The 23,401-nt window shown below is 37.2% G+C and overlaps 1 protein-coding gene across 5 annotated transcripts in view; it reads right to left on the minus strand.

Annotated features, from left to right (window-relative positions):
- Positions 1–23,401, minus strand: part of PIP4K2A (phosphatidylinositol-5-phosphate 4-kinase type 2 alpha) — a 106,752-nt gene that overhangs the window by 56,300 nt on the left and 27,051 nt on the right. The window contains exon 1 of one of the 5 annotated variants that reach the window (XM_017817257.1): positions 6,599–6,662. The exons of the other annotated variants lie outside the window; for them this stretch is intronic. The gene's annotated coding sequence lies outside the window, so the exon portion shown is untranslated. Of the gene's footprint in view, positions 1–6,598; positions 6,663–23,401 lie in introns of those variants that run through there. 5 annotated transcript variants of the gene reach the window in all.

Raw genomic sequence — 23,401 nt, forward strand, 5'->3', positions numbered from 1 at the left:
AGCCATTTTCATATTGGTGACATTTCAAATAAGCTTCTCTAATTCATATGATTTGAAATCAAGCAATGAATATATCATAAATTGTTAGGCATTATTAACGGCCCTTATTTAATTCAGATACATTCACCCTAAACACCACATTACTAGGGCAATGCTTAATTAAGCATTAGTTTTCATTCTGTCAGAACATAAGCAGCAATAAATTGCTTGTATGCAAAGCAGACAATGAGATATTTAAGCAGCATATAATAAAGGCAATTTACAGCATATATTGCATGTTTAGTTAGGAGTCAGGACAATGATCCTGTTCTCCAACAGATATGAGCTGATGCCTATTGCTACAATGCTACATCAAGAAACCTGTGTAACACATTACAGCTGGTATTATTCATTAAAAAAACCCCAACCAACCAACCAACTATAAAATAAAAAACAAAGAAGCCATGTACAGTGTCCCAAATTTCATCCCAAGCACATCACAAATCACACTCAGACTACTTAGCAATGCCTAGTTGTTCCTTTTGAAATTCCCTTCCTATTTAAAGCCTTCATTCTATACGGGGTTCCTTGCATGTCATAGTACAGCTTCAGTATACAGCATAGATACTGTTTCCTTTTAATTTAACATATCAGCCGGCCAGATTTGCTGAAACCATGGAGGGATGAGGTGTTTTCACACCAAACAGCTTGATAAAACATCTCAATTGCAGCTATGGCTCTTGGCAGTTTCATGCACAGGAAAATCCCTGCTGCTCCCAATGCTGGATGTAGGTGAAGTTGTGCAAGTGCTACTTTCTTTTCAGCTCTGTTTATCTCTAGCTCTTTCTGTACTGAAAGTCAACTCACAGCAGTCTGATCTGCTGAGACAAACAAGCTACAACTGGCTTTGTTACTCTGAGAGAAAGTCAAGTGCATTTTTAACAAATTTGTGTATCTGTGTATTTTTAAACACAGATCTTGGAACAAGTGGGACTGGTAGAGATTTTGGAAGAAAGAAATTATTGAGGTCTAAAAATAGAATTGAACTTTTAACACCACCAGCAGTTCTGAGATTTTTATGTTCATGGTTTTACTTTCTGCATCACAGTTTCTTCTTTGGCAAAGAAACTTGCACAGAAATCTGAAGAGAAAAAATATTAAACAATACTTTTCGTTCAGACACAGAGTCACCATCTTGAGCAGGCTACAAACTTTCTCAAAGGCACAGTTAATTCATTTACTGTGAGGTTAATGCTTACAAAAGCAAGCCTATGGGCTTCCAATGGATTGCTCCTACAAAACAAGGCTGCAGAATAAGAACGCAACAGAGGAAAACTGTTTAGGGTATAAAATGTCACATTTAGGAGACTGTTATCCTTCATTCTTCCGGCACCTTCTTGATAACTGAGCACCCTGCAGGTCTTACCAGAGTGTTTTCTTCATTACTAAAACACAATCACCTAGAAGGTAAAGTTTCATAATCTAATTCATTCTATTGTCCCGTGAAAAGCCATTTCCAAAGCTGTTCCTACTTTGCAAGGAGTAGGGGTTTAGGTTAAAGCACAACGGCCGAGTGGTGACAGGCAGAGCTATAGGCAGGCATTTACATCCTCTCCTTCCCAGATGTGGAACACACTGCAGTATTGCTACCAGGACAGTAAACGCCTTGTGTTGAAGTATAAACTGAAAGTGAAGTGATTATTTTACAACTCTTTGAAATCTACCTTGAAGGGTCTGAAAAGGGTGGATGAGGTCAGCAGCTAATCAATTTTGTGGAAGACATTTGCCTGTTACAGGGCAAAACTATCATTTGATAAATGCCATTTGACAGTTTAAATTACACTCAAAGCTATCCTTGCAAGAGAAATAAAAGGTTAAGCTAAGTTCTGCTGTAGAGAAATAAATCAGCTCAGCAAAATACTCCTTAATTTGTTTCAAATGAGGTTTTCATCATTTCAATCACACAAATATTCATCTCTTTCCCCAACCTTCCCCCCACCCCCAAGGTAAAAAATATCTACCCAGACTATTTTTTTATTAACCCCACAATGTACTAGGAGTTTAAAAGGCATAGGAGATTTCTATATAAGTAATTTCCAGTTACCTATTCAAAATCAAGTCTTGAAATTAAAACAATTATATGACTAAGAAAAAAAGAGGGCAAAGCATTTAACTTTCTCCGAGTTTTTAGGATCATTTCAATTTAAGATGTATGAAGAGAAAAAAAATCAAACCAACTTAAAAGCCCACCTAGTTGCCAGAGTAATAGGCATTGGAAGTTTTATGTCCCAAAATATCTACCAGTAATTATCAGAGCAGCTTTGTGTTTTTACAGTTCAGGTGATGCCTGTCATCAGATTTTTGGCTTTCAATGAAATTCAATAATCTAATACTAGAAAAGTAGGCCCAACCAAACCAAATGTATTTTGAACTGCATAAATGTATACTTTTCCCAAAGTCCTAACCATAGAACATCTGAAATACTCTGCACAAGTATCGAATACACTTCATAGATTTAGAAATTTTGAGAAATGAACGCATCAATTACAGCTTTTACTTTTTATCAAAAACGGAGCAAGACTTTTCTGAAGTCTTATGGTCTGCTTTGGAATTAAAAAACCCAAATAAAAATAAAAAATTTCACAGCAAACCCCAGATACTTTTGTGAGACTTCTTAGCGGCTGTTTTCCACAGTAAAAGGATATGTTTGGGCAAGGAAGATCTGTAGTACATGCACCCACGTGGAAAACAGGATATTGTGACACACTCGAGACAGTTCTGAACAGGATATTGTGACATACCAAATACAGTCCCAAAACAGAGGAAAAAAAGTGGTTTTCAAAGAGCATTCAGGGTTTTTTTAAATTTGGAATATCAGGGTCCAAAATCCAAGCAAAGGGTTTTATACATTGGTTATCAATCCTGTTCAGACAGTTTAGAGTGACAGGGTTTAAAGAACCTATAATAAAAGCACCAAAATCACATTCCCTTCACAACTGTTTGGATGCAAGTTTTTAAGTCTTTCAAGTCTCTTGGACATTTGCACAATCTAGAATATCCAGAACAGCTGCTGTATACTGTCAGAGACAAGCGTAAAGTCACATTTCCACAGATCTGGTTAAACTTCCTGTGAGTCTGCTTACACCTTTCAAAGAATGCAAAAATTAACACTTCATAATGTGCCAAATAATCAAAGGCCAAAAATAAATTAAGCAGCTCAGATATAATGTCTGCCATGATAATCCCTTGTTCTGTAAAAAGCTAGGTCAAACATCATAGTAAGTACAAATATATTACTGAACATTAATGAAATGAAAAATAGAATAGAAATGTGACTTCTTTGTAGTGGAGATTTTTGACAAGTTAAACGCCTTTTGTACCAAATGGCACAGAAAAATAAAGCGCAGTCTCAGTTCAAAAGGCAATTTTAAAGCAAGGGAAATACTTCAGATTTGGAAGAGTTGTGATGCATGCAATACACATGAGCTCATCTTTGTTTGCTAATGCAATGGTTAAGAAGAAAACAAGACATGACACACAAGCTCAGATAACAATTTGCAAGCTATTAGCTAGTGGGTTTGCCACAAAACTGATAAAAGAACATTTAATTTTTTGAGCAGAAATACCTTTTTGAAACTTCAATTTGTGCTGGGAAGTTGATATACTTTGACACAATCTTTCATAGCAACAGGCATCTTCAATTATTGTTTCAAATACTGACTTAAAATACAATCACTTGTCACAAGGCCCAATAACCATCTGGACTAGATTTTTCTAATTAAAGAACAAAACCCTTATCTGGCAATAGATAAACTTTCAGTTCACTGGGCTTTGTTCTGAAAGCTTCACAAGAGAAGGACTAAAGAGAGGAAGATGCTGGAATGCACCAGGTATTTCTCAGTACACAGGGAAAGGTTTAACGAAGATGAGTATATACAAAGTAATATAAAACTCACAGATAAATGTTCTGCTGATTTTCTAAATTATCTATTTATTATGGATTCTGTAAGAAGAGTTCAACAAGGAAGAACAAAATGACTTAAAATTCACTTCCAGTCTGTGAATCATGTTACTTAAATTTGGATAAAAACCCAACTCACTAACCACCCAGAAAATAAACATTAACAAGTCTATTAAATAACAGCTTTTAAGATCACATTTTTCAAGTATAACATTTCTGAACAGGAAAGATTAATCCATGCAGTTAGACATAAAATTCCAGTAAGCAGTTGAACAAATACAGAGATGCTGTAGTATTACCTGAATACTATAACAGAAAGATGAAAATCCACAGAAAGACGACATTAAAACATGATTCCTTCTGGTAATTTCTGACTATGCATTAGGTGAAGGCTGAAGCTGTGAGGCAAATTTTCTGAAACAGCTGCAATGCCATTTGCATTATATAAATCTAATTTTAAAAGTTAATTAACTGACCAACAGTACACCAGAAGCAAGTACACAAAGGTCATACTACATGCATTTGCCCATTCCATAAAGCAGCACAGCAATTCTTGGTAACATGGACCAACAGGGTAATTGGAGAGCACAAGGGACAGAACTTGCTCTGACAGCTAGTGTAACCCTGCAGCTAAAACCTTTTTTTTTTTTTTTCCTCAACCTATATCATCCAGGAGAAGTAATAACTTTCTGTGCAGCACATGCAGCACTAGAGGTCCAAATGGGTAAGAACTGCATTTCCTCAGTTTAGAGAAATCCCTCCATTCACCTCCCTGATGCATCTTGGTTTCACCATATTCCTCTTGCATTTACCATACAATTTTTTACTTCAAAGTAGTGTAATGACTGAGGTCAGGCTAACAGGTCTGTAGACACCTGTGAGGGTTACCAGCCTTCCATGTTTTATCAGGACGCCATCCAGACAGTTTTTGTTCCATGAAGCACTGTATGGGCTCAGTTTATGAAAATGCTGTCAGAGCAAAAGCAGAAGCTGTTACTGGTCAGGACAGTGTGACAGCTCCTGGGAGGGGACATGAAAGGCCTTAAGTCCCAAGGAAACCAAAAAGAGTTCGAGCTGGGTAGCAAGCTCAGAACAGACATTTGAGTTTGTTTACGCATTATTTTAGCACTTTCCTGTCCATCTCCTGGTCACCGAGTCAGGAATCCTTACTTGTTCTTATATGTACAGTTTCTAAACACGCATTAATCATCCCTTCTCACGGACATTAATTCAGGTATATACTCTGCAGCTACTGGCTATTGAAGCAATGAGTTTATGTGCCAGTTGTTCAGTGTTTGGGAAAGAATAGTATCCTGGTGTGGTTATAACAAGGCAAGTTGCTTCTGCTCTGGATATCCTCTCTCCTCACAGAATCCTAATTTATTTTGGCAGTAACGCTATATACAAAATTTCATGAATTTATTATCATTACTTATGAGATATTAACTGCCCAGATATAACAACTGCAATGTTCATGTTGCTGCAGGTGAAGTATTTAAATTACTGCACAGTATTTTATGCCCACAGAGAGCCTACCCAACCCAGCAGAAGAAGAGAGGAGTAAGGGATGGGTGCAGTGGAGCCACCAGGGGCTCACCAGCTCCCAAGTCCCATCACCCTCCTAGTCCAATAAAACTGGGAGTTGAGATGATTATACAACTCAAGGTAAACATCTTTTTTTATCCTTTGATACCAAATAAAATATAATTTGTTAAAAGCAACATAATGTAATTGCATGACCTTTTTCCTCAGTTTACAGGTCAGAACTTTGCTACCAGAGGATTTCATGAGCTTAGGGGGACAATAGGACACGTTCAATAGGCAAGATGACATAAATCCGCTTTCTATTTTTATTTCTTATAGCCCAAAAATAAAAAGCAACTCCAGTGGTTTTAGTGCCGTTAATCTGAACATGCACTGGTGTCACAGTGCCTCTGAAAGGAGATCAAACTTCGTCATTCAGTAAGCACAGTGACAGCGAAACATTGCCTTTACTGTAAAGATAAAGACAAAACCAAACTGTAATGGTAAGAAGTTTTCTGTAGCAGTTTCTACTACACTACACATGGTAACACTGCTCCAAAATCCAGTCAAAAAGCATTTCCCATGATGAGGTAGCTGGTTCCAGTATTTGATCAGCTGTCACTCATTTCCTCCCCTGGACTCAGGAATCACATTTCCAAGACTCAGAGAGCAGAACCAGCCCACAGAAACTCCCTCTTACCACTGACATTTGACTCAGGTTAGGTACTGCTGACAAACAGTATGAGAAAGGAAATCTAGCTTTTTGATTACTTCCATACTTGAAAATCTGAATTAAAAACATTTAATAGATTTAATTTATCCCTTAGGCAAGAATTTCATATACATACATACATATTTTACATATACACATAAATAATTTAATAAAAAAACCCCTGAGCTATCAACACACATTTTCAACCATTAATGCTAATCTGAACACAGGAAATTCTCCAATGGAAATGAAAAAAAAAGTCATATAAAAAATTAGGAGTTCTGAATAATACCCCCACAGTGAGCACTACATTGCATTTTTGAAGAGCTGAAGTCACGTGGTATCAAGCCCAGCAATATTTTTGGGACCAGAGGCAGGAGCAGACTGCCTGCACAGTACAAGGGCTGGTTAACTCAACTCACAGCTGCTTTGCATCACTGCACCAGCACAGGCGATCTGGAATGTGCACCCTCATGCCCTCCACGTTCCTCTGCGCACACATACTCATTTTTCCATTTTCAGTCTTTCTAAGAAATATTTTCTGAAAAACAGTGTTACAAAGGAAATACTACCCTTAGTTTTCATTCGAATATGAAGAACTGAAAAGCATATTTAATTTTTTTTTTTTGAAAGAGAAACTCACAGTAAAAGCTACTGCAATTTTTCTCCAGGAAACCAAGACCACAAGCTGCCATACTTTGTAAAATACATCATAAGATGAGAAGTAACAGCAAACTGCACTAATGACAAGACAGCCACTGACTTCTACTGTTAGTTAATTTATACAGCAGCAGAAAGGTGGAGTAGCTTCAGGGTCAGGTGTGAGGTGGTGGCCCTCCAAGCCACCAGGAATCAGAGGGAAGTTCACAGGCACAAGCTAAGGATTGTGCTTGTCGCTTTTAATCCATCAGGAAGCATACAAAACCCAGGATGGATTTAAAAGTATCTACTTCAAGCTTGTAAGCTCAGGGTTTTTTTTCTTGTACTTAATATCCCCACCCCATTATTTATAAAAGCATTTATGATTTTGTACAAATTTGACTGAAAATGCACAGTTAAAAGTGGGGTACTTTTCCAGGAAATCTAGAAGATACACCTCTATCTAGTTACAAGAAAGGACTTAAGAGGAAAACAGGTTTAATGAGCCACAGGTGCTTTCAGAAAAACATAGAGAGGTCCAAGCTTCAAACAAGACAGTGTTGCCACCATCACCCCCAGAAGCAACACTTCTATCTTCCCCATTTTTGCCTGCTTTGGCACCAAAATTTTTCCTCTTCTGACCTACATGGGTGTGTGGTTGGTTGTGTGACAAACCAGAGCTAAAACCCAAACTAAACCTGCCATAAAAGGATTTTTGCTCATTTGGATGACTTGCCAAACCTGCTCACTGCAAGGACGCAGGGGAGTGAAGGCAGCAGAGAAATGCTACCTTCTGCAATTCCTTTAGTGTTTGGACTGCCTTAAGTGTTTGGACTATGAGCTAAAGCCCCTCAAATGGGGAGTGCTGCCTGCAGTCTTAGATGTGATTATTACAAAGTGAATAAAAATTCGTCCAAAAAAAAAGTAATTTCGAAATTTAAATGAAGTTTTAACTTCAATGCTTGTAAAACACATCACAAAATGAGAAATAACAGTAATCGGCACTAATGACCGAACTTCCTGCACACAAACCGATTTTGACATTTCTTTTTGCTGCCAGCATTTAAGTACTTAAAAAATCTCAGAGTTTACGGAACTGCAAAACCAGCTTTGGGTAACCAATTTGTTTTTCAGGTGCTGGCAGAATATTTTCTTCATTTCAGCTAACAGAGTTGAACAGATAGGTCATTCAGAGTTGAGAAACCAACCAGGAGTCAAAAAAGCAAAAAAGACTTGTTTTCCTTTGCTGGCCCCCTAATTAGAAAATGTTATGGAAGATGAGATCTACTTTAGAAATTTGAAGGCATGTTTGTGAGTTGAACTGATTTACAGTCTTCAGATAATATTTCCTTCGTTTAAAAAAAAAATTACGATATCAAGTATATGTAACTTGGTTTGATTAACTTATTTTCCACTTTGTGTATCCAGGATATTTAAGGTTGCTTTATTTAACTTAGGAAAAAAAATGCTGGTTTAGTGCATTGCTTCTCAATTTATCAGATGGAGCTTGACAAAGAAGATTTAAAAAAGGATCTCTGTTAAAAAACAAACCCTTGCCTGCCAGCCCACTGTCAAGAATCTTCAGAGATGGGCATACAGTGGACCTTCCTACTTCAAGACAGTACTGACTTCATTAAATGCAAAACAGAATTAAAATGAGATACATTAACAAAAATCAGTTGCTTATCAATTTAAGCTTCATTTAAATTTAAACTTCTGTTTAAAATTCACTACAGTCTTCTGTCTCAGCTCTGTAGCTCACTTAAGGAGAGCCTTGTTTGATGTGTTTTTTATCTCATGCTACCTTTTGGAACCTGAATGGATGAGATTTCTCTAATTCCCAAGCAAATAGAATTGCATTTTTTCACAGCAAGGATATCTACAATTGCTAAGCAGTCATCAAGAAAATGGAATAATCCTCAACACTTGGCTAAGAACTGCCACGCCTTAGCATCAACAAAACTGAAAAAGTACACATTATTTAAAAGAAAAGCATTAGATTTCTTTTTGTCTTAAAATATTTTCCTTCTTTAATTCAAGTCTGTAATGACAGGTTTTCAACATTTACACATCTTTACCAGATAAATTTACTGCCTCAATACAAAAGAAAACTCATAACAAATTTTATATATGTATCAAATACAAACCAGAAATATCCTATCTTGAACACCCAGCTATAAGAAAAAAATACATTTACTGCAGTGACTCAAAGTAAAAAAAGAAAAACTTAAGTCGAGGTTTGTAGAACTTCAAAGTTTGAAGCAACAAACAAATAGTGAAGAACACTATCTCTGCCTAGGCTTACAGTTGCAGTTATGTATGACCACAAATAAACTCTTTATCAGCCAACAAACTTTATATCACAAATATATCACAAATCTGAAATTCGAATTCAAGCAGCAGTGCAACCAAAAGCTCTGCTGAACTCTTCAGCTAGGAAGATTATCTTTCCAATTCTCATCTCTGCTTTCCTTATGCTGAAGACATCTTTGCAGGCTTCAAACACAGGAAGGCTGCCAGCACTGCAAGGACATCTTCTTGTTTTCAGGCTTTCTGTATTGTCTCCCTCCCACTTCTACTGCCTAGTAGTAGATAAGTCCAGAAGGCAAGACAGATCAACTAAAGCCAATTTTGAGGAGAGTTGCACTTGGCAGAATACAAGAATGTGTTGTTTTTCTAGGGTCATAATCCATGGGAAAAAAAAAAAAAAGAAAAAAAAAAGAGGTAAAAAAGAAATGTTTTGGACCACAGTGTGTAAACTTAATGGGATAAAGATGACTCATACAGCCCTGGCTGGTTCAAGTGACCTCAAATACTAACACAGATACCATCAAAGAAAACACTAAATAAATACACATTCTAAAATAACATACCATCTATCTGCCAGTGCTAAGAATAGCCTTGTACTAATCTCTTAAAATACTGAATGATGGATAAACAGATGCTGTCATACTGTGATCTCTCTAACTGTAGCACTGATTGCGCTTACCAGACACAGGACTGAAAGATCTAGAAGCAAGAAAAAGTATTTTGTTCCGTATTTGTTCCACTGCCTAAGAGGAAATGTCCTCCATTTCCTCCAACACAAGGGCCCCTGAGCATCACCTGCTGTGCAAATAGGCTCTAGAGGGACCCACATATAGGTATTCACAAAAAAATGAGATAATTTATCCCTCTCTGTAGAAGCAAAGGTTTTGTTTCTCAGTGACTCCTTAATGAAATAAAATATGTTAAAGAGAGCATGACTAGTTCTGATGAATCCCACAAGGAAAGCAGCCAAATTTCCTCGACAGTAAGGTGGAATTAAGGACTGGTACCAGCCAGGATGGCATTTGAGTTACTTCTTTTGAAGTTTTAGTACATGTGAAAATTGTATATAAAGAATACTGTATTCTCATATTATTTTACTTTTGTTTACCATCTGAAAATTATTAGTTTTATTCAGGTTGTAATGTAGTTAGAGCTAGCTCTGCACTTGATAGTGTCACCAGTAAACCACAAAATGAGTCTAATTTACGCCAGCAAAAAGTTACACTTCTGCCATTGTAGCTTATTTCATCTCACGAGAGCCAGAGACATTGGTACAAGCCGTTTTGGAAGGAGTGGTTTCACAAGCAAATTGAAAACACAGAACAGCTCTTGTCTATCAACTCTGCTTGTGCACCTGGGTCTTCTGCACCCAGCCTTCCATGTATTTTTGGGTGCCTACTTTAGAGTACTCCTCGCCTGGATTTCAGGAACATCCAAGTTAAACAGCTCCCACTGAACTGTGTTCAATTTTGGAAAGTCTGTGCTTCCAAGAATTAGCTAGACGATGTTTCTGACTGAGGTTTGAACATGAAGAAAAACCTTACCAGCAGAGATTTATTTAAGTCATTTTTCAAACTGAAGTAGCATTAATTGTCATTGAGATCTCTCTTAAGTTACAGTCAAAATAAAAATCCACAACAGATATAAATAAACTAGCATTAAATGATGAATTTACTGTTGACTACTGGTACTGTGCAAGACATGTTTTTTCTATAAAATATATGGCTCTTACAGCCCAAGAAAGTAATTAAAGGCCAGTGACATAAAACAGGAACAACCTGAACTTTAGAAAGTACGAATTTTCCTATTTAAAGAATCTCCTGATAGAGCAAATAGTGGAGAGTGATATGAAAATAACTGTTGTCCAATTTCCCTTTCAGAACCTCTAACCCACAAACTGTCATCAGCTTTAAGCTTTCTTTGTTTTCGAAAAAAAGGAACAATTTTTTAAAGTAGTATCACTGCAATAACTCTCTTTCAGCTCCTGAGACCATCTCAGCATACCAAACATTTCAGCTCTGTTTTAATGAGTGCCCTGAAGAAAGTAAAAAGTCCAGCCCACAACGAGGACTTAAGGCTCCACTCAGAGAGAAGAAATGTATTTGCAGTAAAATTATTGAAATGCTTATGTGGCTCTTTAACGGCATCTATCTCATCTTTATACAATTGATCATTTTAATATTTTTTGTAGCAGACTCTTTGAAAGGAGGGTGCTTAAAGGAAAACTGTTTCTGAGCTCACAAATTACTGGCATTGTTGTTTTACAGAACCTTGGGAAAAACACAAGTTTAATTTATCCTTAAAGCATGCACTTTGTTGTTAACACCTTAAAAGTATGTTGGAGGCATTTGGTGCAATAAAGAGGAATATAATATTTAAAACATTAAGTAGATTGTTTCAACAAAGAAAAATTATGTAACTTGCTTTTTACCTTACTAAGACTTACAGATTGCCTTCTTTCCTTATGCTACTAATGTATCTGAGTAGCAGGCTGAATTTGACCACAAAGTGCTTTTTAACAGTACACTTAAGTGCCCTGCTTACATTAACGCCTCCAGGCAAGCAGTAAAACCATAAGCAAATCTGGCATTCACTAGCTGAGGTGGAGGCACTTCCAAAGTGGTTTACTTGGGTGTTTTTACTAAAAAAAGAAACACCCCACACCCAAAACAACAGCAAGACACTTCACTAGCATCTACTTACCGGTCAGACTAGTTGCTTTTTCAGTTACTATCAAACATTTTCCATTCACAAGTGTAAATTAAACCCAAGATCCAACCTGCCAGAGGCTGTTACCAGCTGACAGCTATACCGTGACCATGAAGTGCCTGAAGTGTTCACACCCAGTTAAGTTAGCATCCTCTTAACCTCCTGTCTTCTTTATCCACTCCAAAATCAGCCTTTAATACTCCTGATTTACAGGAAATACAGAAAACACCTACAAATTTCTCACTTGCTTCACTTTCCTTCCTCTATCCTCCTTTAACAAACTTTGGTCTTCCCCAGGCAGAAATTACATCATTGAAGAATTTAACTGTAGTCTGCCTTAAGATTCAATGCAATAATTAAGGTTGTAAGTAATTTCTGCAACCATTAATTGAGCAAAATTCAACTGACCATGGAAATAATATGAGATGAGGCATAAGGCTCAGGGCACTTATCATGGTGGAGATCTAGTCAACAATAAACTGAGTCCAGAATGATATTGTCACGGTGAAGTGTTTAAAACAAGCCATAAGATGTTATGCCCCTAGAGCAGAGAAAGGGGCGCTTCAATTCCAAGTGGAGTTGAGTGCGACTAGTTCAGCTCTAGACATCTGCTACTGCAGAAGCAGAGAGCATTTCACTTATCATTCCTTTGCTACTCTGCTATTCAAATATTTGCAAAGCACCTACTTACTGGGAACTATTATGTAGTATGAACAATTTTTGGAGACCAAGGATAAAGATTGTTGACTCTTATGCAAAATACATTTTACCTCGCAGAGAATATAAATACAGATAGTCACACGAGCAAACAGCAAGGCGGACATGCAAAGGTGCCAGGAGAAAAAACTCAAACCAGAACAAGCAAAAAGCCTGTGAGTAGCTGCTCTTTTTGCTGAGACTAGACCTGTGCAAGCGCTTTGAACTAATAGTAATTCTCACTGCAGGCTGAGGAGAGGGAAGAGAAGGAAGAAGATGAAAAAGTAAAAAGCCTTAGTTTTGGTTTCTTAATCTTCATTTGATGTGATTTTTATACATAAGCATGTGTCTTGTCAACACCTTTGAACATGAAATATGCAGTGCTATTGACAAAAAATATTTTCCTGGTTTCAAGTCTACATCTGAATTATTAGTCATTTACATTGTAACTAGCTTAAGATCTGTTCTCTTTTTAAATAAGTGTATTATTTTTCCTGAAGTCTTAAAACAGTATTGTACAACCAGCCATGAATTGTTAACTGTTTTTTAATAATAGGACAGGTAGGGAAAAGGCAAAAAAATAAAGTAATTAGCAAAAGAATCCTAGACTGGAAAAAGCAACTAGCAAACATATTTATACTGCCAAAAACTATTTACTCTTTTCTGAAGTCTTAACCATGCCAGAAGACTTTCCACCTCACGTGGAGTGAGTCTAATTCTTTGACTAGTGTATAATTATTACCATGTGTAATTTTCATGCAAAATCTTTCTATTTCGTGCAGTAATTTGCCCCTACTTTTGCTGTAATTTTAGAAAGGCTTCTAAACACTTTAAATATAAAATCCTGGGTGTATTGTTTAACCTGTAATCACATCAATTTTGATTTAGTGAGATTTTTTTGTTCATTAGTTAAGAGATCTGAGTTACTGTAAACGAAGAGTGCTGCCACTCAAGGAGAAGTTGTGCTTTTCTTATCTGTCACTGCCTGAATGAAAATATTTGTAGCTGGAGCACTGCAAAATGGTTAATGAACTGAAGGTATTTAACCATACCTTTAGGAAGGATTTGACAGGCCTTAGATCAACTCTTTAAAAAAAGCAACACATATATCTTAAGAGCACAGAGGCAAAAACCTGCTGTCGCATTGGTGAGGAGCCATTTAGCAACATGGTGATGAACAACCTGCAAAGCAGCCTTGTGCTAAAAATATCCACTGTTTTCTTTTTCTGGAAAAATCAAAACACATTTAAGCTCCAGAAGCAGTAATTTGCCTTATCAGAAAAGGAAGAATGCAACTGATAAAATACAGTAAATATAGTTTCTATGTGCAATGTAAATAATTAACTGATTACAGGTTGGATTTGCTCTTTGAGAGGACCAGGGCAATCACAGGAAGATGCTCTGTTCATAATGTACAGTCACTTGCCTCCCAGTGTTACAGCTCCAGTAAAGATCTCTGCCTTTGGGCAAAGCAGCATTTAAGTCCAAACACCTTGATTTCCTTCTCCCCCTCCCTCTCAAACTGTGTTCTCCAGGAAGCCTTTGGGTTTGACATAAAAATCCATGGTTGTGGACATAATCAAGATGAGCAAGCAATTATTATCAAAAATGTGTAAGAGTTTACAATCACAAAAAAGATTCCTTGCAAATGCTTTTTGGCAGTCGAGAATGGGGACTCATCTTGATGGTACCTTTTTTAAATGCATGTCAGGGTCTCTTCCAAAACAATCTCTTGGTTTTCTGCTGAATCATCAGTAACTAAGGAAAGCAGAACAGATTAAACTAGTTTAACAGCAGGCTTTTTGTGAGTAGCCTTTCCCTTTCTATGAAATGCCACACCAAGACACTGGATTCATGATAAAACAAGCCAAGGCTTTTAAAACAGAAAGAACAAAACAATTCTTTCATCTAGAAGGGGGGAAAAAGCCTCTGTTGTTTGCATAACAGAATTAATGCTGATGTCAATATTCAGTTTCAAGACAAACTAATACTGCATGGAACCTGCAAGGTAGGACAGATTCTTTAAAGACAAGATCTTCAAAGTAAAGGTGCCTTTGACTGGAGTCTTAGGCATTCAGACAGGTAAGCAGTGCTGAAGAGACCCTTAGTGTTTCTGGGTTTGACATAATTACAGCCATGAGTGTCTTAGCCAAAATGTAGCAGACTGGTGTTCCCTGACACCAGACAGGATGCACAGTCATCATGTTACAAGCTCCTGCATGACTTTTCATCCCAAAGCTGGTGGATAAAAAATATCTGCAATCATGTCTGTGGAGCTCCCTCATAAACACACCGAAATAAAAAAGAGAATCAGATGCTCAGTGTTTGTCTTCCCATGTAGCCAAGAAACTGAGAGCTAGGCTGCAGAATCTGAACTACAGAAGATTAATGGAAATACCCACTGACACTGACAGGTTAATGGGAAGAGAAACCAAAAGCTGTAGAAAGAAAATAAATGAAGGAGAGTGAAACTCGATGGTAGGAAGGAAGAAAGCAAAAAAAAATCCAGGCAACCCCCAAGGTATCAGCATGACGCTCAACCTAAACTAGCTATTTTTAGAATTACAAGTTGTTCTGGACAAATCATTTGCCCAACTATCCTTGTAGTCGTGCATGTTTCTAAATAAACAAACCAACAGAAGGTTACCTGGCCTTTCATACACAGTGATTTGGAAGGGAAACAAAAGACTGAGCAATAATATGAGTAAAACGGCAATCCTACATTGTAAGTAAAGCACTGCAAATTCAACAGTGTTATTCTTGTTCCTATCTTTTCTGACCTAAATCTTATTATTGCAAGGAACAGCTAAGTCAGCTGCTTTCTGAATTAAATTTAACTGCTTTTCTATAAGCTGAACAACAAAAATTGTAAAACCTCAGTAAGAAGAAAGGACAAAAGGCCCCCCAAGTGATATTCCCTTTTTCCCTGAAAACCACTTTCCATACAAATCATTTGTTGTACCTAATATCAAAGCAATTTTTGGTGGAGAGTTGCAAAGAGCCCAAGACAATCCTAGTCCATCTCCCCTCTGTGCTTCTCCCCTCGCTCCCCACTCGCCCCCAGCAAGTCTCCTGCAGGTGCTCTGCTCTTGCTGAGCCACAGGAACAGTGACTGTGATTCCTCCTTCTCCTTTCAGTACGTTAACTGGCTGAAATGGCTCACCACTGTAACATATCAGTGCCAAAGCCAGCACGAGAGAGATGGGATGATACATGGCATGATGGCAAGCAGTGAATTAAGCAGCATATTATTCTATTGTACAGTATTTCCTCCTGAGCAGTCCACAGCACGACCCCACAAGAGTCCTTCTGTCCATTTCCAGGCTTTCCATTCATTCATTCATGCCAAATTATCAACTGGATCTGAGCAACTGTGTCTTGCCTCAGACTGAGGGGGACTTTTTCAGGAGACCAATGGGACGTGACTGTGACAGTCTAAATTGTTGGACTACAATTGTAAATAAGCAAATGACACAGCACATGCCATATAATTTTCTGAAGCTCCAGGAATTTGATGAGATCTAGCTATAGCTTTCAAAGACTGAATTAATAAAACTAATTTTTCTCAAATTATCCTGTATTGCTATGCTAGCAGTAGGTTCTAGTATTTGATTATTGTGGAATATCTTCAGTTAACCAAGAAATGTAATGATGCTTTTCCTCAATATTAAAAAAAAACAAACACAAAAACCAAGACAAACCACCAACAAAAACAAATGTTTGCAGCAAATCCCTCCATAACTTGCTTAAACAGGGGTATTTAGCGCTGTACATGGAGTCTATAGTTTATTAAATTTTTTACTTTACCTCTTGAAATAATTTCTACTTATTTGAAAGACGTAAAATAAAAATCTTTATGAACCACCACATTTATTGGTTGATATTAACTCATGAAGTAACTGCCACTGTACTACCTACATGCACCCACAATACATGATTAGTACTAGAAAAATCACATATTGTTAAAGTTATGTCTCACTGTCTGTTTAAAGGCAGCATTAACACCAAACAGTATGAAACTGCACAGTCTTGAGTAGTAAGCTACCTGTATTTCCCTGAAAAATACCAAGAAATCAGGGATTCTTATGAGAAATCCTGTATTTAATTACAGCACTAATCTTTCTGAAAGCTCTAAAATTAGTTTAAAAGTACCCACCCCCAACTTGAAAACATAAAATGCATTAAAAGCCCCTCAGCTGGCTCAGATCTTATAAATCAATCCAAATCAATCCTCAACAAGATATGGAAACACAAGGCAAGTTTTTCAAGGTTCCTCCAGCAGCAAGTGGGAAGCAAGCTGCAAAGCTGGGAACATACATGCAAGTACCTTATCAGACCTGAAATTTTACTTAGGTCTAGACAGAAGCAATAGGAGCTCACACAGGTATCTATGTAATACGCCTCGCCCACACAGCAGTGAAACCCTGCCCACTTAGAGGCCTCACCTGGGCTACAAAACCCACTCCAGCAGCTATAAAGATTGCACTTTTAGGAAGCACAGACCTAAGTATTGCTCTTGTACTTACACTACTAGCAGTAGCACGGAGTAGTCCAAGTACTCACATTACTGTCAGTCAGAATACTGTCAATGTTCGTCAGGGTATTAGAAATCTCTAACCAAGTGAGGAGAAGTCTTTGAGCTGGATGCTATCTTCCACTGATGGCTTAATCTCAAAGCAAAAAGAATGAGGACAAAAATAGAAGGGTTGAGCCTGCCTTCAACTACTGTTATTTCATTATTTTAGTACATTTTAAAAAAACCCCAATAATACTCCCTCCAACTCAAGAACTTGAAACTACACAACAGTTTTGTTCTCATGATAAATATTTTCACTGCAAACAGATGCAAGAACCTTGGAGCAGACTTTTCTAACAAGTCATTTTACTCTCGATTCAGTCGTGTTTTATCTTTTCAATAAGAGTTTCTCATGTATACAAATTGCATTAAATTTCTTGGAGATCACTGACAAAGCTAGCAAGAATTCAAGACCAGTATTTTTTCACCAGAATTGATAGAGAAGATAACATTTGTGCAAACCTACTGGAACATATTGGCACACGCTCTGCCAACTCCTGACTTTCACACATCCCTACTGTGCATTTTGAGAACTACAGGATGCTGCAGCAAAACATGCACTATGACTGAATTAAAGGTTTAAGGACTTCTTCTTAAAAGGAACAAGTGCCAAGCTTTACTAATTATCCCAAAGATTTCAAAGTAATGAAGATATATCTAAAAATATGAATAGTAAAATCACCCCACAAAATATTCTCCCTGTATCCTTGACTACAGATTAGGACTAGAGGAGACACAGTGCAAGACTGTAGAGTTTGACTATATTTCACTCAATATACACTTTCAAACTTTCAGGTGCCTGATAAATAAGAAACTGAAGATCTAGAAAAACTGTATTTTACAGATTTTAATAGATTCATATGGAAGTGCAGTTTATGAAATTTAGAGCAGGCAATATAACAAAATACTACAGACTTGTTTTCTGTCCTTACTGAGTAATGCTGATGAGGAAACTAGGCACATTAAATGTAAGAAGCTGACTGTTCATTACATGAATAATTTCTTCCACATGGAGGAAATCTCTTTATTCATTCCTGAAGCACCATCACTACTGTGGTTTGGTATCTAGGCTTTTCAGAGCTCACCCCTGTCCCATCTCTGGCTGAGTTACCAGTGAGCACAACATCACACAGCAGCAGTTACTGTGCCTATGGGCTACCAGTCTGACTGATCTTTTGTTATTCTAGGGGAGAAAGCACCATTTCCCAAACCTCTAAGCTGACTACAAATAAGATTGCTGTTCCTCCTACAGTATTGATGACAAGGAAAATGCAGTGGCTTGTGCAGCTCCTTCGAGGCTGCTGGATAAGGGCAGTTTTGGGAGATTAACTCCCACACCACCAAGCACTACAAGCTGCTGGGAGTGTTTTGGAACAATCAGGACCACTGCCACCTGCCTTGTCACTCTCCTGCAGCTAGTCCTGCTACAGCAAGGAAGTGAATCCTGACAAGGACAATGACAATATTCAGAAATTACCTGAGAGATGCAGTGACTTTTTTTAAAGCATCAGAGATGAGCGTAGGCTAACAGAAGCACACTGTGCTGCTCTGATCACATACTGCACGATGCCAGAATGAAAAGGAGCATTTTTCTTCCCCTCTGCACAATCCTGAGCTGTAGAGATCACACAATACCACAAGAATCCCTGTTCTGTTTCATGCCAACTATCATCAGCTGACAGCACGGCAGAAATCAAAGGATCCATTTAATTGCTAACCACTTGTTGTCAGATCAGCTGTAGATGCTGCTCTGACAAGGATGCATGTAATTTAAAAGAGCACACCACCACAGTGGGAATGACTTGATATTTCTTAGGAAGATAACAGTGCTTGTGTAAGATTTTTTCATCGATACTACTGAATTTGTTATTCTCAGTACTCCTTCAACCCATAAAAATAGATTTTGTATTTGTATTTTGTTTGTTCTGGTGCTTGATCAAACCATCACATTTTTCAAACACTTCTACAGAAAAAATGCAGAAGATTACCATTTTAAGGAGCCTTGCCTGTTTTTCTTTTAAAGTCTACAGCTCACTAGCAGCTTATAGCAGTATCAACACGCTCCAGCATTCTACATTTTGTCTTTGGAGGCTCCACTTACTCTGTGCAACTAGATGACTGAGAAACCTTTTTACTGGTTATTGTATCATATAAAGAAACCAACTTTTACAGACTGCGATACAAATGTATGGAAGAGTAGCAATGGGCAACAAGAAACCCAGAAGCTTGAAGCTCCTGAGGTCTACCTGCAATGAATTAAAACACCATGTTATCTCAATCTCAAATGTATCAGAGAATATAAAGAAGGATTAATACAAAGGATTAATCAGATGAAGGTACAAGTATTCAGCTCTCAAGCAATGGAGCACCTCCTACTCCTGCTACAACACAAACTACAACTAATGAGTGAGGTCTTTCTTGGGAAAGAAAATTTAGTCCTAAAACATCTACTGCTGGTAATGGTAACAATATCCTTTGTCATTTACATAATTTTTCTCAACATGCATTATTTTCTGGCAGAAAATCTTCAGACAAACAAATTAACATACTCATTTTACCCCTCAACTTCACACAAAAACTATTATAATAATAAAGCTTCATAAGGAAGGAGAAAGCAGGGCAGATAACATCATTACTGAGATATACAACTTGGTTAACAAACATTTTTAACCCCCAAAGAAACAGTAAAAATGGGAATTGAGTGCTGTTTCTAGCACCAAGAGAGCTATGTAGAAAATTTTTCTCAGGTGTTCGCTGCTAAGCAATCTTTATCTCAGAGATGCTTATAAAACGACCAAAAAAACCCCCTTATCGTTCACCTAATTCACACAACCAGGTATCAGAACAATTACTAGCATTCTTTTTATTCTTTATTATTATTATAAGAGATGGTTAGGATAGAGAGCATAAATTCAGGCCATTACTAGGATTGCCAACTGACCTGTTCACTGGGGTATATCATATGAGTAAAGACTATTTGATTAAGGAAAGACTGAAATCCCACGCACGGTCACAGCTGCACCAATTCCTGCTGCAGGAACCTGTGTTATTTGCTATTTACTTCAGAAACACACAGTCCTAAAGGACAGCATTCATTCTCTGAGCAAGCAGTAACTGATGTTCTATTCCATTTCCACGAGCTATTTAGCTCTGAATTTCATATTCCCTATGTTTTTAAGTTTTCACAGAAACTTGTAAACAAAGCGCTGCATTCTAAAAAACAAGTAACTTATTGAGTAAAGGTTATGCTACAACTGGCTCACTATTGTTTCCTCTGGGGCCTCAATATTTAGGGTTTAGAATGAGAGTTCAATGGAAATTATTGTCAATTTGAATTCTTTCATGACATCTTCAATTGCCTACTCACACAAAGACGTTTTTTCATTGTCGCAGGATCTGTACTAGCCATTCCCATCTCGGGAGGAACATGGTGTCATTAACTGTCACACACAGTGATCTGAGGCTACATAAACACCACCAGGCTGGTCTGGTTTCTGCTCTTTCTCCATCACTACAGAGGTAACTATAGGATCTAGACTAATTTACATGTTAAAATATTTAAGTGCTGGTCTGTAAGCTGGATTTCTTCTAATTTACCTGTCACAGAAGAGTGTTTTTCTAAATAGTCATCATTTACAAAAAGCATTTAAAAAGAGAGCCATGATAAAGTTGTTACAGCTGTTATTTATGATCCATTTAAAAGTCCTGCAGTATTATTTTAATCGAAATTGTAAGAAAAATGTGAAGATCAAATTCCTTTTAATACCTCAAAAGCATGCACTATGAACAGTCAGTAACAAAATAAGATTGAAATGCTTTAAAGGCAACCATACAGAACACTAATCCTCCAGTCCAAAATGGAAAATTGCAGTGTAAAGTGATTATAATCCTAAATAGAACCACAGTACAGTCTGACCCTTCTCTACTTACAGGAAACAACCCCATCCCCCATTCCAAACCTTGAGTCAGATGCTATCATAACAACTACCCTGCATGGACAAGAATTTTACAGTAAAACTCAGTAAAACAGACTATGACACTAATGTTAAGATGTAAAATTTTTATTCAGAAACACCTGGTCTATGAGCACTGACAAAACAACTTAGAACTTCTGTTTTTTAGGTTCTAATGCATGTGGATTAAAATGCACAGCTGATGGGAACTGAATATATTAAACCCCACCACCACAAACCAGTTTGCACCCGTTACTTCCCTAGATTTAAGTGGCTAAACTCTGGCTTGTGCAGCAGCACATAGACCTGATCTGCAGTGGTTAGCAGAAGTCCTGCTCTACCTGAAGACCAAAGACCTATACTGAATAACCATTGCAAAAGTGTGAATTCTCTTTCAACAGAGGCAGCAAGTCTTGAGCCTGGTGCAGGTTGTTTGATAAACCAGCTCTGTCGTCTTTCAGATTTTTTAATAAAATACTTTATTAATATGAGGAAATGAAAAACAAAACTTTCACAGCGTTGTACAGAACAATGTCTGGTGGTTTTGTTAAGAGAATTTTGGATTACTTTTTTCTTCTCATTTGTCAGTCATGGTGATGACAAACGAATAAGAATTAGCTATGTTCATCAACCATGAATAATTAGCTATGCTCATAAACCATATTTACATACTTACATATAATATGAGTATTTTTGGTTCTGCAGAAGTATTAAATACCGTTAAGTCCTTGCTTTTTAGCAAGAAAAAAAAAAGGTTATTTTCTAGAATGAGGTGCAGCTTCCCTTTCTCCCTGTCCTTATATTTGGCCATATATGGCCTATATACGCTTAAAGGATTAAGTTTCTAAGATATCTTCAAGCTTTTCTGTGGTCTAGTTTTCCTACAGAAAGGAGACACAAAACACAACACATCTTGGTTTTTCTCCTTTTGCCTCTGCATCTAAATCCTCAATAGTATATATGCACTATCTCAAGCTGAAAACCATATTTGTGATATCACACCTAATCACTTGTAATCTTGAAGCCTGTTCAGTAATAAAGCAGGAGGAGGTCAGAGGAAGAGCATATTTCAGAACAGAAGACTACTGTTGTGTAAAACAGAATGGGTACAACCTGAAGGGATGCATCAACTATGTCAAAAATCCCTTGATTTATATGAAACATATTAATCTTAATGCTTGAGCTCTATCATTTTCATTTACCATTGACTAAATATACTTTCCACTGTATTCATTTTATTTTTTTGTGTTTTGCTGTGTAATAGGGTACATGCAAGCACACATGTAAACTTGTAGAACAAAATGAAACCAAAGATTTCCCTGACTTTTCAGTATATTAGAAAATAACAGTTGACCGTTGGTACCAAAAAGCAGCTTTTTAATTCAGAATTTGTATAGCTTACTGAAAAACAGTTTAAAAATGGAAACTGGCTAAAGATAACTCCTCAAACAGTCCTGACTAATGGCTTTAGCAAAGCTACATTTTTAAGTTATCTGTGCTTTGCTACCGAACGTGGTTACTTTTAATCGCTACCTTTCAAGATTTTGGAGATAGCATATTTCACTCTCTCATACCTCAGTTTTATTCACATGTGGAATAAGAAAGGAATACTCTTGTAATTTTAAATTACTGAGCTAAATAAGCTTAAATTAAAAAAACAAACAAACAAACAAAACCCAACCTCTCGACACCTACAAATAGGCCTCTGCCAGGCAAAGCTAATTTTAACAGTCTAAAGGCTGAATCAAGATATTTGCTGCAAATGAGCTTTTATTTCCAGTTTAATATTCTGATCTTTAAAATCTGAGAAAATAATACCTTACAATACTTAAAATTTCAATTACTGTAGCTACTGACACTAACACTTTCAACTTTAGAAAAAGACTGTGACAGTGTTGCCTATTAAGTCAATTAAACACTAAAAAAACCCACACAAAAACCATTTTAAAATGGGTTTTCAACCATATTGTGTAAGAGATGACTGGTTGCTTGAGTAACTTATTAGCATAAAGGCATTAGGTGATGCCTTCATTGGCATCTCCTTTTAAAGAGATGTTTGTCTTCTCCAAAAATCATTGCCTTTGAAACCCTAGGCAAAAATCTCTATTTTTGCTATTTTTATCCTTAACCATACATTTCACTTCCTGAAGTACTAGGACAAATTCCTGTGCCTAGGTGGGGAGATGTGATGAGCACCAGATTTAAAGAGGCTGGATAGAGCACCCACCTTCCCAAGGCTGGTGGCAGCCATGGGGGGAACATGAAGCAGGGATGTACCTTCACATCTCTGCTTCAGATAAAGCAAACACATCCAAGCCACATTTTGCTTTTGCAGTCCAAAC

Source organism: Lepidothrix coronata, unplaced genomic scaffold (assembly GCF_001604755.1).
Source record: "Lepidothrix coronata isolate B3197 unplaced genomic scaffold, Lepidothrix_coronata-1.0 Scaffold59, whole genome shotgun sequence".
Taxonomy (NCBI): Eukaryota; Metazoa; Chordata; class Aves; order Passeriformes; family Pipridae; genus Lepidothrix; species Lepidothrix coronata.